The 23,332-nt window shown below is 39.9% G+C and overlaps 1 long non-coding RNA gene across 2 annotated transcripts in view; it reads right to left on the bottom strand.

The window, feature by feature from the left end:
- The window catches only part of LOC114096480 (uncharacterized), a 95,086-nt gene that overhangs the window by 59,004 nt on the left and 12,750 nt on the right, over positions 1 to 23,332 (bottom strand). For both annotated transcript variants that reach the window (XR_011707305.1, XR_003583428.2), the window contains exon 2: positions 1,352 to 1,440. This is a non-coding gene — a long non-coding RNA (uncharacterized lncRNA). The remainder of the gene's footprint in view (positions 1 to 1,351; positions 1,441 to 23,332) is intronic.

A 23,332-nucleotide genomic window follows, 5' to 3' on the forward strand; every position in this document is an offset into this window, starting at 1 on the left:
TTGTCAGGTCTTTTGGTCACAGCAGCAAAAAGCTGACTAAAACACTGGCCTCCCAGTTTTCATATATTTTCTGATTTGTTTTCATCACCACAATGTGTCTTGGATTTCAAGTCTAGTTACTACAGTCTTCAAAAGGGCCTCCAGGAAAGTGTGGCTGGTACTAAATAACCCTTCACTTCCCTCTGGTGTCCATTTTAAAGTAGTAGACAGTGTAGAATGAGGTTGAGATCTGGCCAGGAGAGGCTGGAGGGCCAGTAACGCCCCTTGGAGGCTCGCTGCCAGGACAGCCTTCTGTGGTGGGTGCACCAAGCTTTCAAGGGCCTCAGCTGTACATGATGCCTGCTGCGTCCTTAGAGGACCTACCTCCTGGGGAAGGACTCAGGTTAGCCAGGTTTCCAAGGCTGATGTGCCACCATATGCCTTTCCAGTGAGTAACGGAGACATTATTCCAAAGTGGATGGGCATATTGGCTAGATTGATGAACATTCTCCTAAAGACAGTCTTTTGTGAGGAGCCAAATTATAATCAAAGATGAGGAGGTGAGCATAGACCAAAACAAGGAGTTAGACAAAATGAAAGTCAGATCAGGTAGCCCTGATCTCTCCCTCACAAGGGAGAAAGGGCTTTGCCAGTGTCACCACAATTCCTCAAGTTTTGATGTCTGTGACCTCCTCTGCTGGGACTTGTTTCTCCGTTGTTGTTTCTCCATCACCCATCCATCCATCCATCCCTGTTTGACCAACATAGATTTTATAATTTTCCACAGTTCTTATTACAATCAAGTGCAATTGTTCTGTGAGCCATTCTCCTTAAGGTCAATTAGCACGTGCCCGTATTAAAATAGCTCCCTGAGAGCATCTTATTTTCCTCACTTCTAAATTCACAGCCAGTCATATCATGTTGCCTTCAGGTAAGAATATAATGCCTATTTTCTAATGATTGAAGACATCCTGAAAATTCAGTGTCTCATAAATACAGCCAGCTGAGCATCGTATTTCGGTAGTAAGCATATTTCTGAAATGGATGGAGGCATTTCTGCTACAGCGGGAGACTGGTTGGATGTCAGACCGGGTTCATGCTGGGCCTCAACATGTTTATAGCTTTGCAACGTAATGATTCACCTCTGATGGTCTGTCAGATCTTAAGGGGAACCGAACAAGGAATATTAGAGTTAGCCTTCTCTGCATAGGGTTCCTTTTGTATTGCTTACCGTTGTACAGAGCTGCATAATATATTGGTTTATGATACAGTGAAATGCATGGAAGGAATTGGAAAAATAAGACCAAAATGAAAAATTTAAATACATCCACTTATTTGTTGAACATTTAATTAATAATTATTGAACACTTACTATTTTCTAGGTCTTGCACTAAATCCTTCAGATATCTTACAGTGATGAAGAAGGAAGATTCCAATATCTGATCCCATGAAGCCAATAATCTATAAGATAAGAGGTAATTAAACAATATTTACACAAGTACTTGAGTAATTTTAACTGTGAAAAGAGCTAGGAAAGAGAACAGACTACTATGAAAACGTGAAACAGGAAGGATTGACCTTATCTGGAGTAAGTCTGGTGAGTTGGAGACAATATTCCTAAGGGGTGTAAGTTGACACCTGAAGGATGGGTATGAATTAACGTGGCCAGTTTGGGAAGAACGATTCGCATGAGTGAAAACTCAGAGGCAGGCAGCAGCACAGCCTAACACTGATGAAGGGACTTAGATGTGAAAGATAAGCCTTGGAAAGCAAATCATAGCGTTCCTAGCTGGTAACAATGCCAGGCATGCACACATAAAGATGGTTCAGTCAATGGCAGACTGCAGATATGATGGGGTCTCGTAATATTGTACTGGAGCCAAAAATTTCCTAGTAACATTGCTGGCATCTCAGAGTCTAGTGCAATGCACCAGTTTAATGGTTGTGGAGACGCTGTGTACACAAACCTGTGCTGCCAATCATATAAGGCCATCACATACAATTATGCATGGTATACAATACTTGCTAATAATCACCCATGTTGCTGGTTCATGTATTTACTCAAGCATACTTTTTGTCATATTTTTCTAGTGTACACACACACACACACACACACACACACACTCAGGTCATGTTGGCAGCAGCCTTGTACACTTCATGTTTACCGAGTCTCTTGATTGCATCATTCTCTGTGGTGTTTGCTTTGATCTCATATTGTTTTGTTCATCATGACCCTGAGATCAATAGGCTGTGTGTGTTTGTGTGTGTATGTGTGTGTGTGGGAGAGAGAGAGAGAGAGAGAGAGAGAGAGAGAGAGAGAGAGAGAGAGAGAGGCTATATCATCTAGGTGTGTGTAAGTACACTTTGTGATATTTACACAATGACAAAATTGCTTAATAAAAAATTTCTTAGAACACGTGACTGTGTACTACTTTCTGAATGGAGGTATCATATGGGTAGAATGTGATAGGCAAAAAGTCAAGATTCTAGTCTATTGAGATAGTAAATATTTTGAGTAAATTAATATTTCTAAGAGCTGGGGCTTCATCTATTCCATCCCATATGATTTTAATAACTTTGAAATAAACATTTCTCTTACAAACTGGAATGACTAAAATTTTCTTGGAGAATGAATATCAGAGAATTTGGCCATTCTCATGACGAAATGCTTCCTACCTATGCCCTTTGGAGTTCTTCGTAGTCTTTAGGACCAATTTTAATAATTAAGTCTACCTTAGAAGAATGTGTCTAATTTGTAAAGGTCTTGTGATAAAAGAATAAAAGATCAAAGGAAACAAAGTTCAGATTCCAAAACTACCAATGGTAGGTATGATTGGTTATTCTTTCTTTCTGTTTTCTTTTCTTTTTTTTTTTCTTTTCTTCTTCAGGTCAAAAGCATCATTTTAAATTCACTTTGTTGTCTATCACACCCATATCCTTCTTGCTTCAATTCTTCCTGTGCCAAATCTCCCCATACTGACCCATACTCTATTTCTAGTTTCAATTTTTGGGGAGGTGGGGGGTGGGGCCGGGGATTGAACTAAGGGCCACTCAACCACTGAGCCACATCCTCTGAGACTTTTTTTGTATTTTATTTAGAGACAGGGTCTCATGAGTTACTTAGGGCCCTGCGTTTGCTGAGGCTGGCTTTGAACTCATGATCCTCCTTTCTCAGCCTCCCAAGCTGCTGTGATTTTAGGTGTGCACCACTGCACCTCTCTCAATTTTTCAATTTTTATTGTTCTTGTCCTTCCACAAGAATAGGTATGTGTGTTGTGCAATTGTGTTTAGTTGTATCCATATGTATGTTATTGAGGTAAGAATGTCTATGATTATGTGCAAGTGTAAAGCTACTTACTTAGGTAGGTGTCCAAGCACATGTAAATAAATGGATAGGTGTGCAAGGATCCTGTCATTATAACAGTATAGGGCTGCACTGCCTGATCTAGTTGGCCACTAGCCACATTTGCCAATGTAAGTTAACAAAAATTAAAAATCCAGTACCTCTGTTGAGCTAGCCACATTTGAATTGCTCAAGTGGTGGACTTTCCCACCTATTATATCAATGTAACTTATGAAAAGGTGTGACCTGTACAGGTCTGGCCAGCGATGTATTAAAGTTTGGTAACATGATCCATATAAACATTTTAGCCTTCATTTTCTCACAAATATTTTAGTAGATCCAAAAACTCAGTCCTTGTAAATTCATTCAAATGTCTTGCTCTTCTATGTTTAGCACCCTTAAATTACTTGGGGTTTCTCTTTCTTCTTTCCTGTCTCTGCCACGGTGGTCCTTCACTCCCTTCTCTTTTCTGTGCCACATCGCAGTCTGCATAGGCTCCAGGTGAATCACATCCTCACCCCCACAAAACACCCCGGGGAGTGAGGGGTGTGTTTTATACCAATTGTTTTTCTCATAAGAATCAGAATTTTTCCCTTTATTTAACAGAAAGTTAAGGGAGGAATAAGGAATATTAGAGAGCAAAGGTAGAGAGAGGATGGTGTGAAGCTCAAACATCAATAAGCTTTGCCCATCACATGTCAACTGAAATGTACAAATGAAGCTCTATGGGGTCCCACTGTTGAATGACTTTGATTCCCAATTCGTCTTATTGCCAATATTCTTACAAATAATTGAGCTAAAATATTCCCATTAGGTAGTAAGAGGATATCTTGAGGAAGTGAGTACGAAAAGCATTTTTCTTATTCTCCCAATGCCCCAATTATATAGAGTAAATAATGAGGGCTTATAAAAATTGGTTGGCTTCCAGGGCACAGGCTAGTCTGTGGAAGATGGATGAGATATCATTTTATACAAATAAATTAATGGAAAAGACATTGCCTCATGCAATGTCTGGCACATAGTAGGGTTCAATGAGAGGGCCCAATGACAGGATAAATCCAGTCAGCTCAATTGTTGTCAGCTTTGCTGACACACCAGAAGCATCTGGAGTACCAGAGAAAAAATTATTCTCTGGTTCCCTCCTCTAGGAATTCTGATATAATGGGTCTTTGGCGTGGTCTGAGCACTGTCATTTTAAAAAGCCCACCAAGTGATTCTACTGTGTAGCCAAGGTTTAGATGCACACCCTGGTCTATAGGGAAACCATAAAGCCTAACATTTTCCCTTTAGATCTTTACAGTTATGCCACGTCATCCTTAGCTTGGCCATGAGGTTGGAAGGTCTGGGACTGATTGGTTTAAGATAAACATTTCATTTTGAAACATTTCTAGTAGATGTGTTCTGCTAGATATTACAAAGTTGTATATGTGCACGTGTGTGTGTGTGTGTGTGTGTGTGAGAGAGAGAGAGAGAGAGAGAGAGAGAGAGAGAGAAAATTCTTCTGAGACCTTTGAAGTTCTATGTCCTAGCAAAGTTTCCCACACTTAGAAGTTAGGGAACTGTCCCTCAAGTTGCACTCTAGTTTTACATCCAGATCCAAAATGAAAGTGACAGTAATTATTAGCATAAGTCAGCAAGCAAAATGTAATGGCCAGAACAGCTGGCCTGATAGTTCTCAATGGTGCTTTTAGTTTTATATGTCCACCAGGTTCAAAATCAGCTTATTAATTCTGAAGCAGCTTAAGGAAACAGAGACAGTAGGGAATCATTCATTCATTTATATTTTCATTCAACAGCCATCTGCTGAACATCTTCTCCAGTTGGGTTGGTCACACAATGGTGGCTAGATTGCATAGCCTGTGTTCTCAGTCTAATGGGAGAGAAGGATAAGTAAAAGAGCAATTGCACTGTGAATATGCAGTGATGAGGGAAGACAGATGCTGTGAGAGGCAAGGTTGGGACAGCCAACCCAGGCATGGTCATCAGGTGGGGGAGTGGAGATGGAGAAAGTCTGTTGGGAAAAAAAAATTACTTTGGGTGAAGTGGAAGCCATGGAAGTAAACTGCTTGGTTTTCCCTTTGAGAAAGAACTTGCTGTCTAGCTCCTGAGAGTGCAGTTTTCTGGTAGCATCAGATGTTGGTCTCTCAGAATTGGCCCTAGCTTTCAAGCCGAGGCTGTGTTCTTCTAGACTGGGGAACAGCCTTGTCCTTCCTCCACATAATAGTGCAGAGACAAGAGTGATGAATCAAAGGAAAGAGAGAAGAGGGGGATAAGGGAGGGATTGTGGCTCAGACCATGGAGGGCCTTGGAGGCCATAGTGAAAACACTGGCTTGTACTCGAAGTCATATGGAGTGGGAGAGGGCTTTAAGTGGGCCATGACCTAGCTTATTTATCTTTGATTGTATTCTCAGCCCTTGACTTTGCTCCAGTTCACCTCCTCCCCTTCAGTTGATGACATCTAGCCCTCCTGAGGACTGACTGACTTCTAGGAAAGCAATGCTCCTTCCTGGTGACTCCTAGTCTGACAGCTTTGGGCAGGCTTTGTGAAGTGGGAGTTCCAAAGAAGCCCTCTGACTCCCAGAGTGCTGTATCCTCATGGGTGAGACTATGCAGATTTTTGTACCTAAAAGTTCTGGAGGTCATCAAGCACCTAAGCTAGGAAGTATGCCAGAGGAAAGCCCAGAAAATCTTCTATGGTGACAGGCAAAATAACTGGCTTTTATCCTTGGAAAAGGAGCCACTTTCCTACCTAACTCCAAATTACAATTCCCTTCCCTGACTTTCTTTGGTTAGCAGTGAGCTTGACAGAAAGATTGCCATGGAAAGGTCTTGGTTGATGTGTACCCCTAAATGTGGAGCATAGGCGTTTATTTCCCCTTTTCTATCTTCTGAAGATTTTCATGCAGAGATTTGAGCTGAGCTTAGAGGTAACGGTTCAGACAAAAGAGAAATATTTAGATAAAGATTAATTCCTCCCTTGAGGAATGGTTTTCTGTTAATAGGTTTGTAAAAAGATGCCATTTTCCCACTAATTATTTTTCATTCATTCCAATGTATACAGATTTAACAAATTGCTGATTAAACATTTTGATTGTCTGAAATTTGGTTGATTTTTGTCTGCCCTATATACCTTCTTCTTCTTTTAATGTATTAGTGATGTTAAACATCTTTTACAAATGTATTGATTGATTAGAATTTTATTCTTGCCACTGATCCTAAGCTATCTTGAGAAGGCTTGTGACTTGATAGCTTTCTGTTTAACTGCAGTCCCCACACAAGGCCTGCATGTGCTTGGAAGTTGATTTTCTAATACAATCTGTGTCGTCAAAAGCAGTTCTTTACAACATTGCCTGGTTCCAAGGAATGCCAATAACAGGAAGATAGATGCTGAGAATAAGAGGAAGTTGGTTCTAGTCTGCAGCTCTCTTCTGTCCCCGAACCTCGGAAGCTTGATTCAAAGGGACCATCCTTTGTCCCAAGTGTCATGATGAAGACAGTGACCATGACCACGATCATCACCAAAATAAAGGTCAGAATTAGCAAAGGTATAAGTATTAACAGTGAATAAACTCATAAAAATATTTGGCATTTGTAATAATAAAAAGAGGGAAGGAGAAGGTATGCAGGGCAGAAAAAAATAGAAATTTTCAGCAATCAAAATGGTTCACACTGGCAGTTGATTAAATCTGAATACAAAGAAATATCTTGAAAATTTCTGTTTATAAAAAATTTTTTATTGGCATCATAACATGTTAATGTCAAGAAATCGGGGTACAAAACTATATAGGCATACATGTTCTTAACTTTAAAATAAAAGCATTTAAAAAGAATAAAATACTCCCAAAATACCAACAATATTTACTTGGAGGTGATACAACTATGAATAATTTTACTCTCCTCCAAATATTTTTCTGTATTTCCTTCATATATTTTCTAAAATAAATATGTAGTTGGAAAAACCAAATAGAAATGAGTTTTAAGAAAAAAACAACAGATATATTAAAATTATGCACAATTTTTCCTGTAATACAATTTTCACAGAAAAAACATTTAAAAATATAGTCTTTTAGAATTCATCTAGTATTGCTATTGGCTTTTCCTTGCAAGAATATGATGTGATAGCAATAAAATGTTGTTCATCAAGTTGTGATTTAAATGGTTAAACCAGTCTTGGGAGTAATTGCCAGGGTCAGTCCTATAGGTTAGCCATATTATCTTTTCTGGTCACTAAAGCTAAATAGACACTGTAATTTCTTAGTGTGATTTGACACATTTAGAGGGCACACATCTACTTTCATTGTAGCCCTCTACCACTTTCAGTGCAAATAGTGAAAAAGGGGGAAAACTTATGAGTCCTTTGAGTTAAGATGATAGGCAAGAAGGAGGTGGGGGAAGCCTTGGAGATCAAGTGGCACTCTTAAGATCCTGGGAGTGAGAGAAGGTTGGGGATGTCTACTGACACCTGCTGAATCCTTATCCTGTGTTTCCTAAACAGAAAACTTTGAGATGTTCCATTAAATCCAGATTTAACACTATTGTGAGATATTTTGGCTGTTGTAATTATTGATTTTGCATCCATACCTTCTTTGCCCTCTCTGGTTGCTAGTGATACTGAATATTTTTAACATTTATTCACCATCAATATTTGTGAATCGTCATCTCTCTGAGCCTGGGCTCAGTCCCAAGTGCTTTGCCTATGTGATTTAGCTCACCCCTCATAGAACATAGAAACAGGTGTCCTTTTCTCCCCTTCTCAGATGAGGAAACAAAGACCCAGACAACTAACCAGTGAAAGTGTGTGTGTGTGTGTGTGTGTGTGTGTGTGTGTGTTTGCAGGTGAGTGCCCAATGTGCATTCCTTTGTTCATGTGATAGAGTTTTCCTGCTCAGCCACCTAAAGCATGGAGAGGTGAAGGAACTCACCATTGGCCACAGAGACAGCAGAAAAACACAGACCACCTGACTCACAATCTAAGTAAATAAATTGTAATTTGTATAGGAGTCTCAAACCAGTAAGGCAAAGGGTTTCAAAATGGGGTGCAGGCTTTGGGTGTTGGCAGGCATTATTGGCAAGGCAAGTAATGAAAATAAAAAAAAAATTATGGAGGATCTGATTTGGGAAGAACTTTGAAGCATATTGATAAGGGGAACATTAACATTGACTACTGGCTTCCCAGGGGATTAGGCTCCTCATCTTCCCAGGATCTAGAGGGTTCTCTGAAGGGCAGATCAGAGGGTCTTACTGCCTCTGGTAGAAGAGCAGAGGAAATATTCAATATTTGAACATATAGAGCAGCAAGCAGGACTGGGAAGAAAAATTCAGACTCAAGGAGCTAGACAAAAAAAGAAGCTAGGCGAAGAAGGGGCTAGAATCTAAAAATTACGTTGGTTTTAATTAGGCCTTCGTGAAATATGTCCCCGTACCCTCCATGCTCTTGTAAATTGTGTGGTGCTTCGAGTGGTCCCTCGTAGGAAGAGAAATGAAAAATAAGAAAGGCATAGCCCCAGGACCACGGTCCTGCAGAGGGTCTTTATGAAAATTCCATGTCTCAAATGATACGAGAATTACAGAGAACCTTCTCCATTAGCTATTTAATGAAGATAAAAATCAGTACATTTGAATCTTAGATGACCTAGAGTCATTGTCTTCTGAAACTGTCAAGACTCTGAGTTCACAGAGGGCCAGACCTATACTTATTCATCTTTGGACCTTTGTTTAATTAGTTTATTTATACGCAGTGCTGAGGATCAAATCCAGTGTCCCACACATGCTAGGCAAGTGCTCTACCACTGAGCCACAAATCTAGCCCTATACTTACGCATCTTTTTTTTTTTTTTTGGTAGAGGTGGGTACCAGGGATTGAACTCAGGGGCTGTCAGCCACTGAGCCACATCCCCAGCTGTATTTTGTATTTTATTTTGATACAAGCTCTCACTGAGCTTCTAAGTACCTCACTGTTGCTGAGGCTGGCTTTGAACTCACAATTCTCTTGTCTCAACCTCCCAAACTGCTGGTATTATAGGCATTTGTAATTACAGGTATTACACCACACCCAGCCTACTTATTCAGCTTTGATTCCCTGTTATGGTTTGGATGTGTTGTGTCCCACAAAAGCTCATGTGTGAGACAACGCAAGAAAGTTCGGAGAAGAAATTATTTGGTTATGAGAACCTTAACCAAATCAGTTAATTAATCACCTGATAAAATTAATTGAGTGGTAACTGAAAGCATGTGAGGTCTGGCAGGAGGAGGTGGGGCATTGGGAGCATGGCTTTGGGGTATATATTTGTATCTGGCAAGTTCAGGTCTCCCACTCTCTCTGCCTTCTGATCATGATGTGAGTTGTCTCCCTCTGCCACACTCTTTTGCCATGATGTTCAGCCACACCTTGAGCCCCAAGGAATGGAGTCTGCTGTCTATGGATTGAGACCTCTGAAACTGTGAGCCCCCAAGTAAACTTTTCCTTCCCTGAAATTATTCTGATCAGATCCTTTAGTCACAGCAGTGAAAAAGATGACTAAAACATTCCCCCCTAGAACCTAATATGGTATCTTGCTCACAAAAGTGAAGTGAATCAAAGACACTCAGCTGTCTTTCCCGGTTATGTTAGAGAACCTAAAACCTATCATCCTATAATCACAATTTGGTGTAATTCTTCCCAAGTACTTTCTTTGGGTTTGCCTCAGTGGAATTCCTCAGCCACCAGTTTGCCTCCTTCCCAGTAAATTTCAAGTGATTTGGCTTTGGTTGGTTTTCAACATCCAAAGCCAAATCTAATCATCAGAGAAATGATGTAGAGAAATTTAATAGATTTATCATCTCTGAAGCAGAATGTTGGAGAAGATGGCAGAGCTAGACACCTCCAATTACAAATACAACCCTGTTGCAAATAAGTCTACAAATGAATCACTTTCTAAGTTTTTGCATGTTGGTTGTTCACATGCACAGTGGACACTACTGGCCCTTCCTCAGTAAGATATAAATGTCAAGTAGTTTTGCACAGTGTGATGGAATGATATAGCCAGGTAAGAAACAAAATAGGGTAATTGGACCATGAATAGAATCATCGCTACTTCCTACTACATTTCTAAGCTTTTTTATTAGTTCATTATAAATATCAATATAGATTAAAACCCATTTACACTTCAAAAAAAAAAATTAGCCCACCAACTCTAAATCACCTACCCTAAGCCAGGTATTGTGCAATACTCTTTCCAGGGAACCCTTCACCCTACTATCCATCCTTCCTTCCTCCTTCTCCCATCCCATTCTTTCTTCCCTCTCTCTTCCTTTTACTCTCTTTCTTTTTCTCTCTTTCCTCTCTCTCCCTTTTTCCTTCCTTCCTTCCTTCTGTCCTGGATCTTGCTGTGTTGCTCAGGCTGCTCTCATGGGTTCAGGTGATCCTCCTTCCTCAGCTTTCTGAATAGCTGTGACTTCATGTGTGTACCCCATACTCAACTTATTCTTCCATGTTACAGTAGATTAAATAGTTCCAGAGATTAAGTAGATTTTCTGAGGCCAAATAGCTCTTAAGTAGAAGTCAGAATTTGAATACAAGTTCAAGATCAAACTTTTTATTTTTCACCTACACTACAGTTTCTTGATCATGCTCCAGAATAGAAAGGACTTTCTCTTATGGAATATTTATCCCCAAATTGCCTTTATTGTGGGACCCTACCAAAAGCTTGTACAAAGATCTAAATAAATTATAAAGAAGTGTATTTACTTTTTTTGAAATCTTTGTTTTGTTCCTCAAAGAACTCTATGAAGCCCAAAAGAGGCTCACTGAAAGACTGTGGTCATCCAAGCTCAATCTCCATTCCAATGAGGTATAATTAATTTGCACAAGACTCAGATGTCAAGCAACTATTTGCTTCCAGAGCCCTAAGTGTTCATGGGAAATTGGTTTCATATTGCTCAGGAAATATGAATCCAACTGAATAAAGTAGCTAAGACTACCAATTTCATAGAATATCTGTCACCTATTTTAAACTTTCCCAAATTATTTTTGAAGCTATAAAAACATCATATGTTATTATGAAACATTTAAAAAGCAGAGGTACCCAGGTACAAGTAAACATCTTTGGTGATAGCCCCTTCACTCACTCCCACCTTGGGAGGGAGCCATTAAGTGATACTACAGTGAATACTGCAAGATCTTTCACACCCCACCTCCATTTGCAACTGCCCATGCGTGTGCACACCCACACTGTTCCACACCTTGCCTTTTATGAAAAAATGTGAGCACACTCTATTTCATTCTGCAACTTGCAACTTATGCCACACATAGAATTTTATGTTGGGCAGTCATAATTCTGTCATCAATGGGAGTAACATTGCTCCCTCCCTTACCTCGATAAGGATCATAAAGGATTTCCATGAGGATAAATCATACCTTGAAAGGTGCTCAAGGATGGTTGTACAGAAAGAAAATAAAACTCAAGGTTTTGAGATGACCACTGATACATTATTTTACAGGGACACGTTATACAGATAGATTATACTATGGTGAGTTCCAAAGAGAGTAAGGCCAAGGAAATAACTTCTCCTTTTCCTATCTTGAATGGGACACTTCGTGATCTGCATATTATAAAAAACATGAAAGTGAGGTCAGGCTTGGCAGGGAAATTGCTGGCTACAAGCTTTTAGGACAATTAAGAAACAGCAGGATTATTCTGGCACGAGCTTCAACCAGTTGGCAGAAAAATGCCTCTTCTGCTCCTACGGTGACTGGCAATTCTAAGTAAATGGCTAAAATTTCCTTTCATGTCTGCCGACAACTTCTTTCCTCAAGTCTGAGTTTTGTTGAATTCTCTTTGATAATGGGGTTATCTTCTCTATTAGGGTAAATTTGACATCTATAGGGATTATTTCAATTCTCACAGGACAAAAATTCACTTGTTTCCAGAATTACAAATCCTTGAAATCTTTCTCAAGTCTGATTATGAAGTTTTTCCCTAAAAGTTTTCTTCTTTAAGTCTTCATTACCATACACAAAGACTGTTTTATATGATTAGTGACACACTAATAGGCATTTTTGAAATATTGAAAATAGCTTACAGGCCCCTATTTTTATATTCGGTGAAGTCCAAGAATTTGGAACTCCAGTTAGGATATTATTAACTTAAAATGTCCCTACTCACTTAAATTATAAGCTGTCAATAAATATTACTTTTCTTCCAGCTTCAATTTACAATTTCCCCTAAAGCTACATTTGCTGACCATTCTCCTGCCACCACCAGTACCTGGCTGGGGCGACACCAATAATTGCTTGTTGGCTTGCCTCTAAAAGCCCAAAGCTGAGAGGCTGAACACTCAGCACCCATAGCAAAGGGTTCTGCATCCACAGATTCAGCCGGCTTCGGATGGAAAGTATTTTTAAGTATTGGATAGTACCAAACATCTATAGACTTTTTTCTCGTCATTATTCCCTAAGTAATATCATATACAACTATTTTCATAGTGTCTGTATTTTATTAGATATTATAAACAATGCAGTGGTGATTCAGAGTATATGGGAGGATGTGTGTAGGTTTTATACAAAATACACTATTTTTTAAAAGGTCCTTGAACATCTGAGAATTTGAGCACTTGCAGAGGCTTTTGAAACCAATTTCCCTTGAACACTTAGGGCTATTGCATAGCATAGTGGTTGAGAGTAGTCTTGGCATTACAATGGCTCTGCACATTAAGTTGGATCCTCCATAAAATGGAGAAGATGTGGTACATGTCTCAGAGGGTTGTTTAAGACAATTGATTCCACATAATAAAGCACCTCAAACACTGCATGGACCATAAAGTATTTGTTATTCTTGAATCCTTTCTGCCTAAGTCCATTCTCCTTAACTTGATTATTGGAATGAGATTAGTAGCTGTCTATGCTATTGAGAGGGGAAAATCTCCTTATCTTTTTCCTTATGTCTTGATGGAAACAGAGAAGAAGAAGATGGTACAAGTTCAGTCACCTTCCCATCTCATGTTTGGAGGCAGGGAGCCAGGCTGGCTGGCTTGGCACTCACTAGCTTGCACTGTGAGCAAATTTTTGGTGACTTTGAACCTCAGTTTCTTTATCTGTATATAGGGGGTGACAGTTGTCCCTGATCATAGGGCTGCTGAGAAGACCAAAGCAGTCTAAATAGAGGACTGACACATAGTACATGCTCAATCCAGTTGGAAACTAACCTACTTCAAATACAACAGGTTCAAGTCTACTTCTGTTGTGCACCTGCCATGTATCCACTCTGTGTAGGAACTTCATTTAACAATGACTCACAAGGGACACTCATTGTCTTCACTTAATCAATAACAGAGACTAAGGCTTTGAAAGGTTTAATGACATGTAGCAGTTTTCAGTTTAGAGGTGACAGAGCTGAAATGTGGCTCCAGGTTGTCTGATCTGGATGTCTTCATGAGCCATGACTATCTGATTAACCTAAGAATTCTCAAGGTCCATCAGGATGTAGGGTAGAGGGTTTGTTAGTCTCTGCCTTCTTACTGTCAAAAACTTTTTCAATTATTTTTATGACCCATACATATGTAAATGCACAATGTACTTTTAACAGTTCATTAACATAACAGTTTATTTTCCCATAATCGTACCCTTGGATTCTTTCCCCTCAAAGTTTCATAGACTTTCTGGAATATCTAAATGACTATTTTTAACTGGGAGCATTGTTTTTTTTTTTCTTTTCCTTTCATTCTAAAACAGCAAGTTGACTCCTCTTCTTCCTGGAAGCCTTTCTAAGTCATTACAAATAACATTTTTCTTTATAGTTCTCAAGTGACCTTTAGTGCAAACATTTCTTTCTTCTTCCTGCGATGGGTGCTGACATCACTCTCTTAGGAACACAAAGGCCTCCACAAGATTGATTGGTCCTGCTGAGACTTTGGAAAGGGTGTCTTCTTCTCTGCCCACATCTTAATTCTCAATTGGAGGTAGAGAATATTTAACAATGCATTTCTTTTCCTAATTTTTTTATTTGAGGTTGATTTTTAAAAGTCAGCTATTTTAACAACTGCTTTGGAAAACTTTATTATCCCCAGTCAGAAGTCTGGTTTTATATCTTTTAGCCAATTATTTCTTATCTTTGGTTACTTCTGCTCTTTTTTTATTCAAATCAGTCGGCATCTGTTCCCAGGATTCCGTGCCAAGGTGCCACCCAGCTTAGAGAAACTAATCTTTGATCTTTTTCTTTTGCCTCTTCTTGGTACCAACACACTAGTTATCATCCCCAATTCCCCCCACATTCTCAATACTTCCCTTTGCAAATTCACTTGGGATTTTTAAAAAGAAAGGAAAACTTAAAAAGGAACCCGTTGAAGCTTATTTGGATAAATGATGAATTAAGGCAGCCCTAAGCCGTGTGGTTTTGTCTGAGTTTGCTCAGTTCTGCCTAGAAGTTGTGTGGCTTAATGGGGAAAGGTGCTGCCAATTTAGGACACAGCAGAAGGATTTTCAGCAGTGACTCCTCCCATGTTGTGGGTCCCTGATAAGGTTCCCAGGGTTTTGTTACCCAGGTAGCTTTATCATGCCATGGGCATAATGGTAGAAGACACCTCTGAAGGCCAAATGGAAGGCACAGAATTAATATCAGGAGAAAGGCACAGGATGGCTCCTTTCTTACCAGGAACAGTATTTGCTGTTACTTCCCTTTTAGTTCTTAGTGCCAGCAGGTTCTCTTTTAAACAGAACTAACAATGGTTTGCCATTTCCCAACCACCCACACTGAATTTTTACCATTTGTTTATTTATTTATGAAAGTCTCCTTTTGACTCATGGTGATTCTTGCAAATAAATAAATCACCGTTGCAGACATTTGTTAAGTTACATGGAGCAACAAAACAGTTTTTAAAGTGACGAAAAGGCTTTTCGATCATGAAATCAATGAAGAGCAATTTAATGCCTACTTTGTGTCAGATATCACATTTACCCCAAGGAAGGAAAACAGACATGGGCCCTGTTTTTCAGGACTTAGGGCTCAACAGATGTCTTCTGCTCCCACAGCAGTAGTCTGAAGGTGAACGGTTGGTTGCTTTTCTAAGTCAGATATAAAGCTGGCTGTATTTTTATGGCCTTTGAGCTTAGGATAGTTTTTATATTTTTTAAATGCTTGAAAAAAATTCAAGAGAATATTCATATTTTGTGAAACGTGGAAATGACATGAAATTCAGACTTCAGTTTCCATAATTAAAGTTTATTGGAACCTAGCGCGGCCCACTCATTTATGTATTGTACATGGCTGTTTTGTGCTGCCATGGCAGAGCTGAAGAGGTGCAGAGACTATACAGTTGGAAAAGCCTAAAATGTTTATTATCTGGCCCTTTAAAGAAATAATATTTTCTGAACTGTGTTCTAGAAGACTTTCAGGTACTATCACTTTCTGCCTTGCGATTCTAGCCATCTCTTAAATTTCTGAGAGACTCACAAACCCCAAACAGCCCCTTCTCTCTGCATGGTATGGCATACGGGGCAAGGCATTGGCACATTTATAAGCATGTTTGAATTTTCCTAAGCCACAAACTAGTGTGTGCAAGAAATATATAACATTATTTTTTCCTAATTCAACATAATCCACTTACTACCATGCGACCCTGATTCTTTCTAGAAATCCTCTGTGTTTTCTCAGTCTTTTCATCTTAAAATTCAACTAATTCTGGCTTTGCTCTATTGTCTCCCTTCTCCTCTAGGTGGCAGCTGTGTGGGATAGTCTACATGGCATGCGGGCAAGGGCTGCCTCTCCTGAGCCTATCCTGCCTCTGGTTACCGGCACTCCAAGAGTGTCCCTGACCCCACCTGGTCTTGTTGCTTTCAGTTGTAAGGTCCCTTTGTCACCTCTGCCAGATACCTGGGTCTAGTGCTTTGCTAACCTTGACTTCTTCCCAAGCGTGGAAACTTTGTGCTGCTCTTTTGTTTTCTCCGGGGCTGTTGGAGCTGAGTTGATAAGCCCAGCCTTATCTAACCCTGCCTGGTACCCCAGGACCTGGGATGGGAATCAGGTCTGCCTGATAAGGTCCTTGCCCTTAAGGCTGCCAGTCAGTGAGCTTCTTGAGTGGGAAACGGCCACCGAGCCTCTTGCTCCACTGCAGTGGCTTCTCATGAGTTGGAAGAACAGGATGTTTTCTCTTTCAAGGCTGTGGTCTGGGGAGGGAGAAGCAGGCTTCTGCTCCATAGGCCTTTCAGAAAGGAGCCAATTTGTCTTTCCCTGTTCTAAGCATGCTTTAAGCAAGCTCAAGTCGAACCTATTGGCTCCACTGGATTCAGTAACCTCAGGCTCTGGTTAGGCCAGATGGAAAATCAGTCCTGGAAAAAAAAAAAGTGAAAAACCAAGGCAGAAAAAGTCATTACCCCTCCCCACCCCCCATAAATCTAAACACACTAAGCCCATTGAGAGACTTGCCAGGAAAATGCGATTTTCAGTTTTCTCTGTGGGTTCAATTTATCTTACTGCTCAGTAGTCAAGTTGAATTAGATCCAGAACCAGATACAATTCAACCCTTTTTATTTGAAGGGAGCCGCCCCCACCTTCCTGTCGGTGGCCTCACTGTCGTATCCTAAGGACTGGTATTTCCCACATTAGGAATTGCAGCCTGTCTTCCTTTTAGATATCCGGATTGCGTGCCACTTAAGTTTCCTTCTCTCAGATAAATGAGTAATTGCATCTTTTCTGCTATGCCTCACTACAGATGAGAAACTCTCAGGATTGCATTTTACTTCACTGAGTTTTGCGTTTTGAAGATGGCAATTCTGCATCTTACGATCAACCTTGGCCTGAAGCACAGTCTCATCTATCATCCAGACCATTCAAGTTCGGGGGTTTGAAAGATATGTAATAGAATGGAATATAAAGAACAACACACTTGTCTAGATGACTTGAGTGGCCACGTTCACCCTACTGTTGAGGATGTGATTAGAATATGCACTGGAATACCCATACTTCCATAATGCTACCACAATTATATGCAAAATAAAACACACAGAGCATCCCCCCCCCTTTTTATTGGCAATGATTAGAGTTGTCATCCTAAAGCAAGGAACAGACTAGAATAGATGAATCCAGGTAGATTTCTTATCTAAATGGCCATATGGAAATTAATTTACAGTTTTTCCTGTGGAAACAACTTGTTTTCTCACATTTTTTGCCCAAGTGAAGATGGGTGTCTGAAGGCAGATTCCTTCAGGATAGAGTGAGAGAAACCTTTCTTCAATCTCCCTTGGGTAGTTTTAATATATATAATCAAAAGTTTTTAACATGCCTCCATCGAGAAATGGAACTTGATTCCCTTCCTCTGAAATATGAAATGGACTTAGTAATTCAATTCTAATGAATAAGAATATGGCAGAGGTGACTGTCATTTACAAAGCCTAGAATGTAAAGGTACCAGTGGCTTCCTCTTCATTCTCTTTGATTGCTCACTATGGAAGAAGCCAGTGTCATGTCATGAGGATGCGCAAGCAGTCCTGTGAAGAGGGCCTCATGTGAGGAAATGTAAGTGAGTCACACAGAAGCAGATACTTCACACTGGTCAGGTCTTCAGATGACAGTCTGACCCACATCTTGATTGCCACCCATGAGAAGCTTTGAGGCAGAGCTGCTGCAGGGCTAAGCTGTTCACAGGTTCCTGGCTCACAAAAGCTGTGAGATAATGCATTTGTTGTTTTAAACCACTAAGTTGTCAGTAATTTATTATGCAGCAATAGACATATTCCCCTCTGGAGAATATTTCATTGGTGATGAGAATCTTATTATATGTGTTATTTATGAATACTTGCATGTTTAATGGTCATAAAAAATAACTAAACAGCTTTCCCAAGGTACAAGGCTGATAAAAAAAAATAACCATATTAGTTTATACTTAAGCTTCTTGAACTTGACCAGACATGTTCCTAGATAATTTAAAAGATACATTGAAATGCTCCCCCATATGGGTCATTTGAGTGGACAAAGAGGAAGTGAGGTCCAGCTTTATCAATCCACTTTGTTGTAATAGCAGAGTTAAGAGCATATTGTGATGGTTTTAAATACTCTTGCGCAGTCTTTGACAATCACTACATGAAGAGCTGGGACCAATCGTGTTCATTTGATTGTAACCAGTATGTGGCTCAGTAGACACGCCCAGCCAGTATCAACCACCAGACACATCAGTGAAGATACCTGCTAGTAAGTATGGCCCCCGCCATCAACTCCCTCCCTACTATCAAGTGACCCTCCAGCTTGAGTCTTCCAACTTGAGGCCCCAGATGTCATGGAGCAGAGACAAGGTGTCCCCACAGGAAGGTGTGCAAAATCTTGTCCCACAAAATCTATGAACATGACAAAATTGCTCTTTTATAGCACTAAATGTCATGGTAGTTCATTACATAGCAATAGAAACCAGCACAGACATATACAGCTTTTTTTCTTCTTTCAGATTAGTTTAAACGAATCCAATTCAGAGATAAAAACTAACTAGCCAAGAATTTTAAGTTGTGACATTTAGAAGACTTACCGTTTGGTTAAGGATGGCCATGTGAGAGACCAAGTACAGAGACACCAGGTTTTCTGCTATCTTGCTTTATGTTGTAGATTGCATATCTCTCAAGGAGAACATTTAAAAACTCAGTAGACATAGAGATAAAATGAGTAGATATATAGTTTACCTTTGAATCTTCCCCCCGACTTAAAAAAATTTGTAATTTTGAAAAACTTCACAGAAACAGCAAATACCACCACCACCACTCAGAATTCGTCCAGAGTTAACATTTTTTTGCTTCCTATATCTTTAAATAAGGAATGAGCTATCAAATACATTTAGAGCTCTCTACTCTCACCCAATTCCACTTATGCCATCCCTGGAGATAATCACTATCCTGATGTTAGTATTTCTCCCTTGCCTTTGACCTTTTATTATTTTTAGAATAAATAGTTCTGTGAGTTACCTTATAATTGTATGTATTGAAAGACAGTTTTAATAATATCATCATGAATAAATAAGTTGTTTTGGTTAAGATGCTATAGACAAACATTTGCTCTCTTACTTCCTAATGAATTAAAATTTTTAGGATACGTGCTCTCCATCTAGTGGTAAAAATGGGATAACCATAGGTGCACTTGTGTCTGATGTAGAGGGATGAATCACAGAAAATGACTTCTGGGGTAGGACCCTCTTCTAGTCTATATGAAGGATATGCAGATGAGTAAAAGGCAGACTGTGGCCCTCAGGGTGCTACACTCCATGGAATAATTAGCATGCAGTCGTATGATGGACACATGTGAAAGCTCAGAGAAGAAAAGACACGTGGCCAGGTCATACAACTAGTGATTAGCTGAAGAGTAAGTCAAATTCCACCTTTCTGACTTGAAATCCCATTCTCTAAAGTGCAGATAGTACTTTAAAATGTCATTTTAATATTACAACAAATACTAATTTCCTATGAAGTGGAATGCAAACCTTGATAAATTAAAAGGATTAAAGAGAAGAATCTTCAAATAAATTTAGTTTGTTTCTTGGGCTGCTCCACAAATTTAAATCCAGAAATTTCTGCATTTAGAAATCCCTGGGAACCTTGAAGAACCCAAAGAAGCTCTGCTTGGGGATAGCATCCTAGCATAGAGCACAGGAGGGTTTGGAGAATAAAGTATGGTGCTCAAAAGACCACCAGAAGCCACGATACCAAATATGTTACTATCCAGTTCAGACCAGACAGACCAAACACTGAGCCTATCAACCAGCTTAGCCATAATGAGTCCTATCTTCTTCTTCATGACAAAAGAAGCTATGTGTCCTAGAAAAAAAGAAATGAAGGACAGGGTTTAATAAACCATGTACTAGATATTCCTTTACCATGGAACATGGCCCAAGCCTGTTCTTTTATGCTCCTGCCTTCATAAGTCTCCCAAACCATAAATTTATCCTCCACTTAATTTCTGGACTGGACTAGAATCCAATCATGATTTCTGTTGCATCTCATTGTTCCCCTGGTCCTACTTTGAGGAATAGAGAGAGAAGAAAGTATGACTAGGGCAAAAAGCCCAGAAGATATGGGTCTTACTGGAAAGGGAATTTTCTGGATAGAAGAGCATACAATTTGTTTGGACATGGATTGGAAAAGAAGGCAGTAACAGCATGGTGGGTGAGGGGGATAGCAAAGAAATCAAGGTCAGAGAGGAAACGGGGAGGGAGAATCAGTTATGGGGAGCAAGGAAGAGCTGCTATGCCTTCCATGTCTAAGAGCAGTTAGGAGCTGTTGGAGGATTTTTAGGCAGTGAAGGAGAGGCCTGTGACAAGATAGATTTGTGTTTTCCAAAGATTACCCTGGTGGGATGATGAATTCTAGGATGGAAAGACATGAAGCAGAGAGGCTGAAGATTTCCCAGTGGAAGGGGATTTAGATGGTGGTAGTGTGAGTGGGAGCAGTTGGTGAAGATGGAAACGAGAGATTTTGAACATTGTTTGTAGGCGAAGGACTCCTTCTGATATTATCTAGCCCAACTCCCTCATGTTACAGATGAGGAAGCTGCGGTTCAGAGAGGTCATTTTGGGTCAACGTCTGTGTATGGCAGAACTACCACTCTGATACGGGCTCTTGACTTCCAGCCCAACACTTCCTGTTGGACTACACAACTTTCTATTATTTTTATGTTTATATGTCTTTATCCCTTTCACCAGATTATGAATATCCTGAAAGCAGAGAAGCTGCCTTACACTTGAATGACTGATTAACTTTTATTTTGCAAGGGCTGTCAGCAAGCCGCTTGGTAGATGAAATGTGGTGAGGCACAGTCCTTCAGTCCCAAGATCACTCAACTCCAGGCACACAGAGGGAACTCCTTGCCCCTTCTTCAATCGAAATGAAGTTGAATTATACATAAGCTTTCCCATTGACATAAAATAAAATCCTATTGAGATTCAGATTCCAAGAGGAAGTTCAGAACCATGCTTAAGAGAAGAGGAAATCCACATCAGTTCTTTATGGAGGAAAAGACAAAGCCTTTATAGGAACTGTCCCAGCGGGCCCTGAGTCAGGAAGCATTTGCAAACACTCTTCCCTGAACCTAACCCAGGGAGGAGTTTCCCATGGGTTTAGCTGAGGGTCTACATACCCGTCAGGACTTGGCAATGGAGATGGTGCTGGAAAGGGTGAATGAATGAAAAGTAATTCCAGGAAACTCCCTCTCTTTCTATTTCTGCCTCCAGAATGGCAAAATGGGGTTGGCTGAGTCTTTGTTTTAGGAGCTGTTTTTAATCCAGAGGAATACGCAGGACCAAGTCGCAGCTGTAGGAAAGCAAACCGATAGGCTGGCTTCTTACACCAGTTTCTGGCTTAGGCTTCAGACTAAAATAAAGTAAAATGAGGGAGAGACTCTAAGTTTACGTATTTTTTGATCTAATTCACTAAGTAACCAAGCAGAAAGAAATTATATCTATAGCCCAACATAAATTATTACCAAGGATTAAGTCATAACCAAGAATAAAGGATGTTCATTTAACACAACCACTTCCTATGTATCTCGCTCAGGAGCCCAGCTTGACAGAGAACTTCTGGAGGGATGTGCACATTCAGTTCAGGTAAGGGAACCCTTCCCATCTGGTGTGGTTGGCAGGATCCAACACAGCCATCTGGAAAACCTCAAATAAAACAAAGATGCCATTTGGTTTCAGACAGAGTGCCAAACACCTGTGTCTGTTATTAATCATGAAGTTATTGAAAATTAGCTTTGAATAGCTCAAGTGCTAATGATGAATGAATTAAGATCACTCCCTGTACTTTGTACTCATCCTTTCTCGAGGTATGTACAGTGTTGGCTAAGGCCCTGCTTGGACCAGTTCTGTTTTCTGGTCTCTCAGCCTCTCCTTCTGTGTCCTTCTCACTCCCTCTCTGACAGCTGGTACCTTCTTGCTGCAAATAGGGTTTCTGGATCTCCCTAACCAGGTTTGCCCACTGAACAATGTCCAATGTTTTTAAGTTATTCCTTTACTCTCCCTCAATTCCATAAATCTTCCTACTTTCTCAGAACACTGTTTTCCTGAAGCTGTTCAAAGGAAAACAATCTGACTGAATTCATTCACACTATACATTGGATGGCTTTTGTGTTGCTTCCTCCAATAGTGAAATGGATAGATATTTATTTATTTATTTTTATGTGGTGCTGAGGATCGAACCCAGTGCCTCACACGTGCTAGGCAAGCGCTCTACCACTGAGCTACAACCCCAGCCTCCAAATGGATAGATCTTAATGGTAGAATGTAGTGGGAACGAGGACTACTCTCTAGCACTTTGAACATTATTATGTATTTTTCCCCATCATTTTTTATCAGCTTTTAATTAATATAATTGTTTAAAAAACTGATTAATTTATTAATAATTCTTTTCAATTGGATGACAAGCTGTGAGAGAATAAGGCCAGGTCTATTCACCTTTCCTCATCTAGACCACCATGACTATCTCAAGAAGGAGACTAGTAAATACTTCTTGTGTGAATAAATGAATGAATGAGTTGAATTTTCTATTCCAAGTGAGTCAGATATTTTTCATATCAGCTCCTAAGCACAAAACCAGAAAAAAAAAAAGAAAGAAATAGTCTCAGGAAAATTGAAAGATTTTTTGGGGGGAACTGAAAAATCACCAACTTAAAAAAAATATATAGCACTATGTACAAATTTCTTTCAACTAAAAAAGCATAGACTTCCCTGAGGCTGACAGATAGGTTTCAAGGAAGCAAGCCCCAATTACTTAATACCCTTTGCTTACAGAGCACAGCTCTCCTCAGATAGGAAAAATGAATCAAGACTATTCTTCCCCACTTCCTTTCCCTCTTCTCTGATGAGAAGAGCAATTTGAACCTCCAGCCGGAGCCCCGTGTTCTGTGTTCTCAGCTCTCACACTGGCCTTTTCGTCACCCACCCCTCTCACTTCCATCCGCTTCCCCACATAGACTCATAGACTCCCTCTCTAATCCCTTCTTTCTCTCTGGCTTCCTTGGTGATAAGACACAGGATTAGGATGCTGTATATAAAATTTGCCAGTTTTG

Source organism: Marmota flaviventris, chromosome 4 (genome assembly GCF_047511675.1).
Source record: "Marmota flaviventris isolate mMarFla1 chromosome 4, mMarFla1.hap1, whole genome shotgun sequence".
Lineage (NCBI taxonomy): Eukaryota > Metazoa > Chordata > Mammalia > Rodentia > Sciuridae > Marmota > Marmota flaviventris.